Source organism: Heliconius melpomene, chromosome 5, assembly GCF_056956725.1.
Source record: "Heliconius melpomene rosina isolate 202511_hmr_F chromosome 5, ASM5695672v1, whole genome shotgun sequence".
NCBI classification, from domain to species: domain Eukaryota; kingdom Metazoa; phylum Arthropoda; class Insecta; order Lepidoptera; family Nymphalidae; genus Heliconius; species Heliconius melpomene.
This window is the reverse complement of record NC_140393.1, coordinates 1451850-1465320: the sequence shown is the minus strand read 5'-3', so window position 1 is coordinate 1465320 and position 13471 is coordinate 1451850.

Here is a 13471-nt window from a genome sequence, read left to right as displayed (position 1 = left end):
ATTTTAATTGATTAAGTTATATCTTAAGAAGCTAGTCTACCTACATGGTATAACTTAATTGAGTAAGTTCTTCAACTTCTCTTTATCCTGCTAGGCAGAATACAGAGCGAAGCCAAATTCTTGAGTTATTATAAACATTATTAATGCTTAGAAATAATGTTATCACAAAAAAATATATGTTGAAAGTTGATGCTAGTATGGTTTTTGTTCTGTGTAATTAAATTAAGCTTACTCTTAAATTAAGCTTACTCCCTACAGATATCGTTGTTGATTTTTTTAGCTTATGTACTGTGAAGGTAACATTATTATATATTATAGATAAATAATAATTATCTATATATTATAATTATAGATAATTATTTATCTATATCTATAATATTATTAAAAAGATGATGAGCTTGTTTGGTTGAACGTCTTAATTTCAGGTGGAATTGTAACAAATTAGAAAATATCTTATGCTAGATAGTGAATTTATTTAATAATATTTCGTTAATAATTACTAACATTATACATATATCTTTGAATTCATTTATTATACCCATCTCCCAAATCTTGACGTATCGAAACTTCCGCAAGTTAATGTAAATCTAATAAAATATTTGTTATCTACACAGAATGATTTAATACTGATCATTTGTTAGTATCAATTTGAATTGCCTATAGATCGAGGATACATGCGAAAGGCAACAATTTTGTTGTTTACGTACCTATATTTTGCTACATATATCTCTCTCAATTGTTTGCATCAGTAGTATTTGCTAGTATCGGCGTCGTCCGCAACCGCAACTGCAGTAAAAAGAGAAACAGTATATGTAATTTTTTCCCGTTCACTTAGGATTTTTGGCAAATTTTAGTATAGTAATATTACACACTTACACTTCGTAATCTACCGACATGTCTAACTTTTTTACTCGGTAACTCATAAGCGGAAGACCTACAAGTATATAGAATATAGATTAGAAAAAATTAATTTAAACAGTGTGAATATTAGAATAAGGAAATGTTGATATTAAAAATATTCTTGTTTCGTCGTCTAAAACTTTTTATTTTATAATAATTTAAAATTTACCTTTCCTGTGAAATGCATCATATAAAGTTTCGCACTAAACATTATTTCAATCAATCGATCCGGTAAACTATGTGAACAGTATATAAAACACCCAAACATTTATTTTTTCTAATAGTAGTAAGCAGTAAAAAAAAGATGTAATCTATGATTAACACCACAATATCCACAAAACGACGCCGCCATTTCGCCACAGTTACATCAGATCAGGGAAATGGCGTCGTTTTCCCGCGCGAAATAGTTTCCTTTTACCGAGTAACGTTTGACAACGGCACTGGCTTATCTGCATTCTGCCAATACGTAAATATATCACTGTCAGTGATTTAATGTATTTGTACGAGCAGCTCGAGTTTTATAAATATGTAAAATAGTAGCAGTTTAAGTGATAAATAAAAACAAAAGATATAGAAAAATTAAGCTAAATAATAACTTAACATAAATAATAAAAAAAACTATAAATTATTCTTCGGGCTTCATCATCAGATCATAATTTGTATTTACTGTTATTTTTGAAGGAAACATTTCAAAGTTTTAAATAAGCACCGATTGGAACCATCCATGCGTTCTTACCACTAAGCCATACGTTCTCATCAAGGTACATCGAAAATTTTATACATTTGTTACAACTTATTTATGGAGTTAGCATTCGGTTTCCAAACTTGGGGTAGCGGAAATTTGTAAAAATCTGAATACGAAGATGATACTGAAGATGCTAATAAAATAAATATATGTATAAGAATTTCGAAGTATCTTGAAATATAGTTGAGTGGTCAGCTCTTGGACAGGTTCAAAGAGGCGCTGGTTCTATTTTTCTGCCTACCCTGAAATTTACTGTATGAGGAATTGAACCCACGTGCAGTCGATTTATCTTGACTCCACTTTGTTATGTTCACTGTAACGAAATATTATGCAAATTTGTATTATAATAGCAATACAGTAACGAATGTTCCACATGAACGCCGTTTAATTTAAATTTGAAATGTGGGATTACAGCTTCCGTTGTGTTTAGTCGTAATTTTACCTGCAAATATTTGTTAGTCGAATAATGCAGCAATAGTAATTCAAATATGTATTAATGCACGCTGTTTTCGTACTGGTATTTTAGATATATTTTGTATGTGATTGTTTTTTTTATTTGAGAAGCAAATTCATTAACACTTCAGTTTAAAAAAATAAAATATATTAAAACGTAATAAATATTAGAAACGCGAAGTGTTAGCAATTTAAATTTTAACAATTTATTGGAAAAACTTTTACTAAAACTAATTTAGATACATAATATACCCGCGACCACAGACTACAATCGAAAATACTATATTTGAAACGTCAGATTTCCAAAAAAATATAATACTAATACACTCGATTAATCCGTTTAAAGAGTTAAATTTAATAATTTTGATATATCCAAAAAAATACAATATTTAATAACAACATTATTTTTGCAAAATTTAAACAAGTATTATAAATTCTCATTGGCAGAACGTGAACAAGTCTTTGCATCAAAACTAAAAGCTGAAGGAAAATTTTGACGCGGGAAAACTACGCCAGACAGAATTGCACATTGTTTGTTGTACCGTAAATTTTAAACACAATAAGCGTGATTTGCATACACATAAAACTGGAATTGGACGTTTAATACTACCTAAATATAGGTAATACTCGTAGGTAGATAAATTATTATAGCTATAGTATAAAGTGACATTTGTATTTATATTTATCTCAGTTTAGAGATGAAGTCGACTTTCTTTTTTTATTGATAAAATTTATATTGAGGCCAGTCATGGCGCAGGGGCACAAAGTGTGACTGTAAACTCTAGTGGTTGTGGGTTCGATCCCCACTCGAGGAACGAGGAAATGAAATATTTATTTAAATTTATATTTCCATTTCTTCGCCTTGGTGTCGAGGCACTCAGCACGCAATGCCTCCAGAATTCGGCGGATAGTGGGTAACGGAGTGTCTTAACATTAGGTTCCCTCTGCCTACCCTGCAGTGTGCGGGATACAGCGTAAAGCTGATAAAAATAACCTTAAGGATTTTTTCGTCTATTTTTATGTGCTTTTCTTTTATCGGTATCTTTGTAATAGTTTGGTGTTAAATCTTTAAGAGGATAACCTTCCCTTACGAATATATTCGGAAAAATGTTTACGAAAACACGCTTAACGTGTATCTTAAAGTTGTAGAGTTGTTTTGGTTGAATGCGCTAATCTCAGGATCCTCTGAGACAAGCCGCATACAAAAGCTGCTTAAATAAACATTTCCCTAATCCTATATATTATTGCTTATTATTTGATACTGTTATTATCATTGTCTCGAGCTTGTGGCAGACAGACTTTCCTTATTTTATAAAACCTATTAAAAAGGTTCTATAATCCTAATTTTATGTTCCCTGTTCGTACCTACCAGCGTTTGGTATGTTAGTGCAAGAATGCTTTCAGGTTTTATAAATTAACGAAGATCTGGCTGTCACATGCTCTTCAACCACTTACATATATCAATTTTAATATTTAAATATGAAATCACTCTTTGACACTGACAAGTTCAAGTTAGTCTGAAGTTTTATTAGGCAACTTACAACTATATTTATCTGATATTCTGAAAGCTAGCCAATTTCATATAGTCAGCTGATAGTCAACTCTATTCAGAGTCCTCCACGTGCGACTTCAACGTGCCAACTTGTAAAATGATGTAATTTATTTTTTATGAAAAATATGATATGCTTATATTTTTTATTAATAATGTTTATATTTATTATAATCGTCTACTCATTCGTTACATATGTAAAAATGGAATAATAATACGATTTATGTTCATAGTTTTAATGTCTTTGCCAAGATGACAATTCAGTGTAGATCCCAAGTCCTGAGACGTCTTAATTGAACTTCCCTTTTGCTTCTACATTTATGTTATTTTGGTTTCATAGTTAAATTCTTGGTCAGAATAGTAAAATGCAGTAGATATGTAAACCTATAATATATTTTTTTCAACACGACAATTAATTTACCCCAATTGGTTTTGTAAGCGTTTGGAGCGTTGCCAAGTTAGACGTGAAAGCCTAAACTAGATATCGATCAACTAATTGAAAGCTACAAAAAACCATTATAATAACAAGACTTTTAAAATTGTTAAATTTTTGGACGTCGTCGTGGCGTGGAACAAAGGTTTCACTGTAAACACGACGTTTGTGGGTATGATTTCCATAGGAAAGAAAGAAATATTAAATATTTTAATTTTCCTTCTTTTCTAACTAGGGAAAGCACGATAATTTCCGCTACTCAACACGCAATGTCTCGAAAATTTTTCAGAAAGTGAGGGGAGTAAAATTGTCTTAATAGAAATGGAATTCCTTAACATTAGGTTCTCATGTTCCCGTCAAAAAATTAAAGACGGCATTGAATTCCTCCACTTAACCAGTCAGTCATTCATCCTGTCTTAACCTAAGGTTTCCTTTACCTACCCAGCCCTCTCTCACTCAGAGGGGTTAAAAAAACACTCACAGAACTAACAAAATAATATAACGAGTCGTCTAAGCTTTATAACTTTAAAAAGTTACTAAAGATTATAGTGAAATGAAATATAAAAGTCCTCACAAACCCTACATATTACATAGCTAAATAGTAAATACATGAAAGAAACCAAGTCAACGCTCGATGGTAATAAACTGCTTGCACACGCGCTACAAAGTAAATAAAAAGTGCATCGCAATACAATCCGTAGCTGCTTCAATCGTAAATTTCTTTATGTCTATATACTTATTTAATATTTGCGACGTTTACTTATTATATACTTATTTGAATGTACGTGGTAGTTCTGGGTTCAATTTCTTCTTAGGATTTTTTTTTGTTGTTACTCTCTGTATTATATATAGCTGAGTAGTTGTAGAGAGAATGAGGCCGACATGGCGTAGTGGTGAGGGTGCTACGAGTATGTACTATACTAGCGACGTCCATTCCTTAATATTTTCCTTTTCTCGCCCTGATAACGAGTTGAGTTCCCCTACTCAACACACGTGTTTCGAAAAGTGGATATAAATAGAGAACGAAGTGTTTTAACTCTACGGAACCTTTGTTTTAGCGCAATATATAAAAACAACGTAGAGCTATTATTAAGCACACATTTTAAACTGAAATCCACAGATAAAATAGCAAATTCTGTCCGCACTGGTAGTAAATTCATATCCAATGTTTATGTTTATACTGTCCGTCTGTATTCGGCCGTATGTCGGACAGTCAGTGCCAAGAGAGATATTACAGGCAACACCGAGCTATTCGCCTGCGGTTTTACACACACTATGTTACCGGGAATCCCCGTAGGTTCCCGCGATGGCAGCGTGCGTCCCAATAAATTCTTTTAACGCCCGACATAAATGTTTAGTGTTCTAACAGAATGTATTACTACATTTATTTTGGTTTGACAAATTAGTTTTTGGGGGTTTGAGATATTTGGGCTTAGATTGAGTCGAATATATTGATTTTATATGTAACTAGCGACCCTATTGCGGCTTCGCCCGCTTTTACTACTGGATTATTCATATAATGTATGTTTACAAAGCACTTAAGATAATGTGAAAATTAATTAAACCCTAATGCAACCCGCATTTTCGTAGTTTCAATAAGGATTTTCCAATTGTTTTACACAGCAAGGATTTTTTAGTAGGTACCGTAATTTTAAATCTGTGCTACTAATCTTTTCAAGTACTTATTAAAATATATTTAAATTACTATTTTTAGATAGTTAAATGACATTAAATAATACATTCAACTCGAATTATCCAATACGTGCAAACGCATCTAAATCTTCGTTGCTATGCCTCTATAGCGGGCGGGTTTTTTTTTTCGAGCTTGTGGTTAATGCTGAAGAGGGTATTCTGTCCCTGATGAAAAGCAAGCACTACGTGGCTGGCTGTGCCGAAAATTAAATAGAATGCATCGGCCGGGAATTGAACCCGGGCTGCCCGCGTGGCAGGCGAGCATTCTACCACTGAACCACCGATGCGTGTAAGGCAGGCGGGCGCGGCGGACTCGCTTATATAAGCATAACGTCGCGAGGCGCGTTTCGCAGCAAGGATTTTTTGATATTGTAACAACTTCTAAAGTACTTATTATAATAAAAAACAGAAAAGACAGTTTTGATCTACATTAAATGGCCAACGTAACTAATATACTTATTTATATGCTGAGAGTAAGGGATAAGTGAAACTTGACTCGATACAGTTGATGTGTGAACGGCGTGATGTGTCAATAATTAAATGCGTTTTTCTCTAAAACTATTCGTAATTTCGAAATAGTTTAAAAAGAAAATTTTATCTTCGCTTAACGTAGAAATTTAATAAAGTATTTTAAAGGATAAGGATTAATACCATTATGGAAAAATATCCCTCACAATAAAAAATATATTGAAATTACTATTTTTAGACAGAAATATGATCACTACACGTTATTCTTAAAAGATACGAATATGCCATCGCGGACTTTTTTGTAGATCTTATTAAGAGGAACCATACTCCAGTACATTATTTTCATGTAGTATTTACCATTAAAGCAGCGCATGCGCCAAAGTGTGTCAGCGGGTAGGACTTTATACACATTTATCGTATTTATGTTAATTTACATAAGAATGTACAAATAATAAACTATATATAAACCTTCCCTGAGAAATACTCGACCTAATGGTGAAAACTGCATCCAAATCCGTTGGGTGGTTTAGAAGAAGAAGAGTTAGAAAGTTCAGACAGACACAAAAAGCGACTTTGTTTTATAAGATATAGGATATCAATATATGTAAAAAAAATAATTTAATTTTTCTGCCATTTTAAATAAAAAGAACAGTTGAAATACATACAATCAATATCCATAATGGGTATCCAAATGCGATCCATTAATAAATGTTGTTCAATTAGTCTAATTGGAAAAACCTATGATAATATTAAATTTTGAAAGCTTTTAGCACAACTTTTATGGAAAAGCTGTATATCAATTATAATAAATGTAGCTAGACAACTAGTAATGTAATTTACCACAAATGAATATGAATACCAATAAAAGTATTAAAATTTATTTTGAGCTCTTATTTGAGGACACCAGATAGCGACGGAAAGTGGGTTGCGGCGTGTTTCAACACTAGGTTACCTCGGTGTACCCTGTTGCCTGTGGGATACAACGTAGAGATGAATACAAAAACATATTTTATACTCCCTTTGCACAAGGCAAATCGCCTATTCAGTCAGAATAACATTCTAACTGAGTTACCGTAGCGCAGTGAAACAACACATAGTTAAATTCTCACTCGAGAGAATCTATCAAGACAAAACGCGGCGTTGAATTCCGCCACTCAACACGCACACGCCTCCCAAATTCATCGGAAAGTAGGTAACGGTTTCGAGTGAACGAATGTCCTATTTCAGTTTCTCACAGGTTCCCTCCGCCTACCCTACTAGATACGGGATAAAGCGTGAAGCTGAAAAAAAAATGTTAAATATAATGTCTTTCGTCGTTACTTTATTCTGGTAAAAAGCTTATTACGTTTTTACCATCCATTACCGTTTTTGCGATATGAGATATTCAGTATGAGATATGGCGATCAAAATTACTGGATTATCTTCATAAAAGAGATGTAATGATGTTGGGAGATATTAAAAACGTCGGGGGAACAGCTTTAGTTGATTTATAGGGTATATTATACAAACCTTTTGTATTACTTTTCTTTCTAATATTATATTAGTGAGTGTATATCTTTTTTTGCTAAATGATGATTAGGCCGTATATGTAGCGCAGTGGCATAATGTAACCTGTAATGGTGGTTGTAGATTCGATTTCCATTTGAGGAAATGGTTTTTTTTATGTGTAATAATTGGGGGAAAAGTCGGGAACGAAGTATTTTAACACTAGGCTTCCTCTGCCTCCCCTGCTGTATGTAGGATACAGTGCAGGTAAAAAAATCAACTAAGAACTTAGCAATTTTGTTTAAGTACTTAGTTAGTACTTAGTTATTTTTTTAAGGATTTCCAATACATAAAGAAAGTGTTATAATAATAGCCAATTGGTCAAACTATATTGGGTCCGCTGTAACGGCGCGTCGTTGGCCGCGGTCCAGCTCCTTACAAAATAAACAACTATCAGTATGGAATTAAAAACATAAAGTTTAAAAAGGTTCCATTTTATAGCTACTGCAAAGTGCCATATCACAAGTTGCTTACTATGTAAGTTATTATACATTTATACGAAATAACAATATTGGGCGATGTTAATTTCCTTTTTTTTTAAATGCCATTTCTTTTTCTATAATTGCTCATAGATGCCACCCCAAATTAAGTCCAATTTGCCATTGTAGTAATATTAATAGATCTTCCACTATAAAATACCTTGGAGTTATTATAGATGAGAATCTTACCTGGAGGAATCATATACTAGCTTTAAGTGCCCGTATTCGAAAAATAATATACATTTTCAAACAATTAAGATCTGGAGCTAGTATAGAAATTGCTAAGATGGTTTATTTCGCACTTATCCAATCGATTCTTACTTACTGCATACCGGCATGGGGTGGTGCACCTAAATCAATCTTACTCCCACTAGAAAAAGCACAGAGATATATACTTAAGGTTATGACAACTAAACCTACCCGTTTTCCAACTGCCGAACTATATGACATTTGTAAAGTTTTAACTGTCCGTCAATTATTCGTTCTGCGCTCTATTTTATGGAGGCATAGGCTCACCCCATTCGATCCGCAGAACAATTGCGGGAAACGAAGAGTTGATAAGGTTTGCTCAATAGAGTCACGACGCACTGTCTCTGCAAATCGCCTATTTTATTACTTAAGCCCCATATTATATAATAAAATAAATAAAGAATTAAAAATATATCCCCTAACGTTGTATCAATGTAAAACTAAATTGACTGACTGGTTAGATTATGATCAGACAGAGAACCTATTGATCGTATAGCTTGATACCGATGAAGCCATCATACGTACGCACACACACTCATCCACACACGCACACACGTCCACACACACATACACACATCCACACACGCAAACTCACACACCACATATAAACATCATGCACATCGATCACTCTAATAATGTTTTGTTTATTGTATACCTTTTTATTTTATTTTTTCTTTTAATTAATTAATTTTTAATACTATTATTGCATGCTTTTTTAATTATTATTTTTATCATTTGTTATATTTTAAAGTTTTTTCTTTTTTTTTTGTAATTGAACTCATTTTGATCATACTAATTTATGAATGGATGCTTGTGAAGCGGGCGTTAATAACTGCCACACAGTTTGCAACTAATGCGGTTATTATCGTTATAAGGGTCATAATCAGAAAAGTGGACATTTTCGAATTCGTAACGTAACTGATAAGTAACAACACTGATAAAGTTTGTTACGAAACTGATGACATAAGGCATTATACACAATAAAATAACAATATTATATGAATAAAACTATTGTTTTTTTTATTTAATGAGACACAGATCAAAACTTTAAAGGTTCAATCGTTGAATTAACAGATTATAAATGTAAGAAGAAAACATAACAAAGTGAGAATATTAACAATATAATAATGCTAGTTCGTAACGTAATAAACTTATATTTCTAGTTAGAGATCACAAAGTTAATGATAAAATTAAATTCAATTTAAAATATATCAAAATTTGAGTCGTTATCATTGGAATTAAGTTTAATTCTTTGTAAGTGTTTATTCCGCATATCTTCATATTTAATAGGATTGGTCTTTTTAAGACGTTCTCTATATCTAAAAAAAAAAAGCATTTGTTTCAGCATTTGACATAGGAGCTTACGCTTACTGAAAATACAAAAATATATATCAAAAAATAATAATCACAAAATCACAACTAATTTCAGAAAGAATGAAAATAAATTTTAACTAAATCGGTTCAGCTGTTTCTGAGATTAGCGTGCACAAACACATAGACAAACAAGCAAACAAGCAAAAAAACTTAAAAATCATTATTTTTGGTTACTTTACGTTATGAAAAGTCACTAATAGTTTTTTTCATATGCCAGCAATTTTTTTTTCTTATATACATATCTTCCATATACAAGCACCGGTTCGATAAAATTTTATTATAAATATATATAAGAAAACATTGGTACCGTAATTGTGAACTAGGCTTCATATTTTCTCAGTTTCGTTACGTAACGAAATATAACGAAATTGAGAATGAAGTCTGAGAAATTCTAACCTTTTTAAATATTTGCTCATAAGCCACGTGTTGCATGTGCAAGCACTAACGTTCTTTTTTGAGATTTTGTAAAAAGAAGCAAATAACGTAAACAAGAAAACGAAATTATAGAATACTTACCAAAATAAAAGCCGTTTATAACCCTGAGATGTAATTTTACGCATTCCCTCTAAATCATTTGAACCCCTCAACTGCTGCGAGAACACTACTTGTTGTAGCTACGACAGCATTGACTTTTTGAATTATGGTGCCACAACAAAAAATAATATTAAACACCATCCAAAAAAATTGCATTCATAATTTAATTGTACGTTACTAGCCCTGAGTAACGAAAAGACAATATTTTGGGACAAATTTACTTAACTAATATATATTATTTATTAAATTATGTATCAATAAAAATAGTTCTATTTGATATTATGCATAATGTAAAGTAATATAAACATATCTGAAATCAAATAAAACCATAAATATTCGTAACAAATTAATTTTTAAAAAGTAAAGTGGTGAATGGGACACGAAAAATTGTATGGAAGCATTTTGAAAAGTTTTTTGCAACTAACAAAAAATACTATTAAAAGCCTTAATACATTTAAAATATTACAAAAATCTTTAAGTTAATAAGTAAATTTATCTTAAATGGCAAAATATTTAAATTATCTTTAAAATTGTATTTTTAAAACGCATTCAAAGTAGCGGGACAAGAAAAGACACAAAATGTGCACTTTTTCTGATTATGACCCATAAATTGTTTTTTTTTGTAATTTTGTTTATGAATAAATTATATTATTATTATTATTATTATTGGTACTTATTTGGGATTAAATTTACCGTTTCACGCTCTCCGGCCAATGTTTTTAACATGGTAATCGAACACCTAACCATCGTGATTACAATAAGGCACTGTGACTAAAACGGGCTGTATCCCGCTCATAGCTGGATAGGCAGAGAAAGAAGTCAAAAAACTCCGTTTCCATTAACACATTTTTGTTTCCCACTTATTGCCGAATTCTGAAGCTATTGCGAATTGAGTGGGAATCGAATCCACAACCTGTCACGCTTACAATCGCACGCTTTAGCTGCGCCACAAAACTCACAAAATGTCTTATGTTAACAAAAATCTTAGTAAAAGTTGCTAAAAGAAATTTGCAATCATTATCTCAACTCGAGAGCTAGCTTTTTGACGGCAAACACGCGCTAACTTGTTCAAATATCTTATGAAATTTACATAATTTTCCAAAGATATTACGTTTGTCGGACGATAATTTTGACTTAAGTGTTTAAGTTGTTTCTTCAAATATTAAGATACTATAAATGGAATATTATTAAGTTTTTCACGCTTCACGCTGTATCCCGTATATAGCAGGTTACCGACCATTATGTGTTGAGTTGTGCCACTCAACGCCGCGTTTCGTCTTGCGGTGGAGGAGACCGGAAAAGGAATTTTCCTTTTCATATTTATCCTTTAATGGTAATCGAACCAACTACCGCCACGTGTACATTTGTTTTGTGCCAATCATGCTATTAAAAAATACTAATCCATGACAATTTTACTATGTTTTTTCTATATTTTCGTCGATTAAATAAAGAGAAAAAGAAAAAATAAATGTGTAACATTGATATAGGAAGGATAAGCCCGAGCATTACACTCGGTCCGATAAACCTCAAATCCTTGACCGAGAATCGATACATTAGTAGCTGTCACATGTCCGCTATATGTATGTATGTGTATGGATGTTCTAGAAGTAAATATAAATAATGGAAAAACAAAGAGATTTCGTCTAAAAATAGGTAGAACAGTTGTAGATTCAATTTCTACTCAGGGAAATTAATTGTTTTTATTTTATGACTAGCGGACGCGCGCAGCTTCGCTTACGTATTTAGGGGTGAATTCTAATAAACCATGAAACATGTGTTCAATGAAATATTTTTAAGAGTCTAAATTTCAAATTTTATAAAGATCGGTGGCGATTTAAGAATTTTTCCATACAAACTTTCAACCCCTATTTCACCCCTTTAGGGTTAAAATTTTTCAAAATCCCTTCTTAGTGGATGTCCAGATTACGAAAGTAAACTTTTGTCCAAATTCCACGTTTCTACGCACAGCGGTTACGGCTGTGCGTGCGTCTTACCTCAGTCAGTGAGGACAAGTCCTTTTATATATATAGATAACGGTAACATAACAGAGCGCAGCGTTGAACTCCAATATCCTGGAAATAAGGCGGACAGTTGGGAATGAAGTGTGTCAGCACTAGATTTCGTCCACAATATCTTCATACCCAATTAAATGTAATATAAATGTAACTTTTTATTAAAAAATACATTTTTCTTTAGCTACGAGTAGAATATAAAAATAAGTTTAAGCGGGCGAAGCCAGGTTATAATAGCTAGCTATACAATATAACCACTATTCTACTATCACTGTAAACAATCCCTCCATGTTGCCCGCCGCAGCGGTCGCGTCGTCACGTCGCGGCGTGTTTACCTTTACTTGTACCGCCTTGCATTATCAAATTATGAAATCTGGCCCCGTTTTATTGCTAGTGGCAATTCAGGGTTTTTCTATATATATATATATATATATTGATTAAAATTTAAATAAAATAGATGTATAAAGAAAATAAAATAGATATACAAAAGCGGAAGATGGAAATGTTTTATTGGGAACGGAAAGTCTTAACACTTGCTTCCCATGTTCCGTCTACTTTGCAGGCTAAAAACGTGAAGCTAATAAACGTAAAAATTAAAAAATCCTTGTAGTCATATGGAAAACACTAAGTTCTCGAGGTTTATAATTCAAGGCCGTAGATACAGTGAATTACATCTAAATTGATAAAGGAATTAGGTATGGCAAGGCATTAATGAAATAAAAATATTAAATATTTCCTTTCCTCGGGTGAGAACCAAACCCCTAACCTATCGCGTTCAAAGAAAAATTACATACTTTATACAAAAATCAGGAAACTAAAATATTTTTTGTGTTAAAAGCAATTAATAACAAGAAAAATCGTACAAAATTAAGAACTACAAACATCATTATCCATCATAATCAACTATCTTTGGGGATTTGCAACTGGAGCATCTCTCAAGAGTTCTGTTACGATGAGTAGGTACTAAATAGATATATTTATAGCAGCTGACCGCGGATTTATCTTAGATCGGCGAGATTGTATTACCAGTTTCTTGTT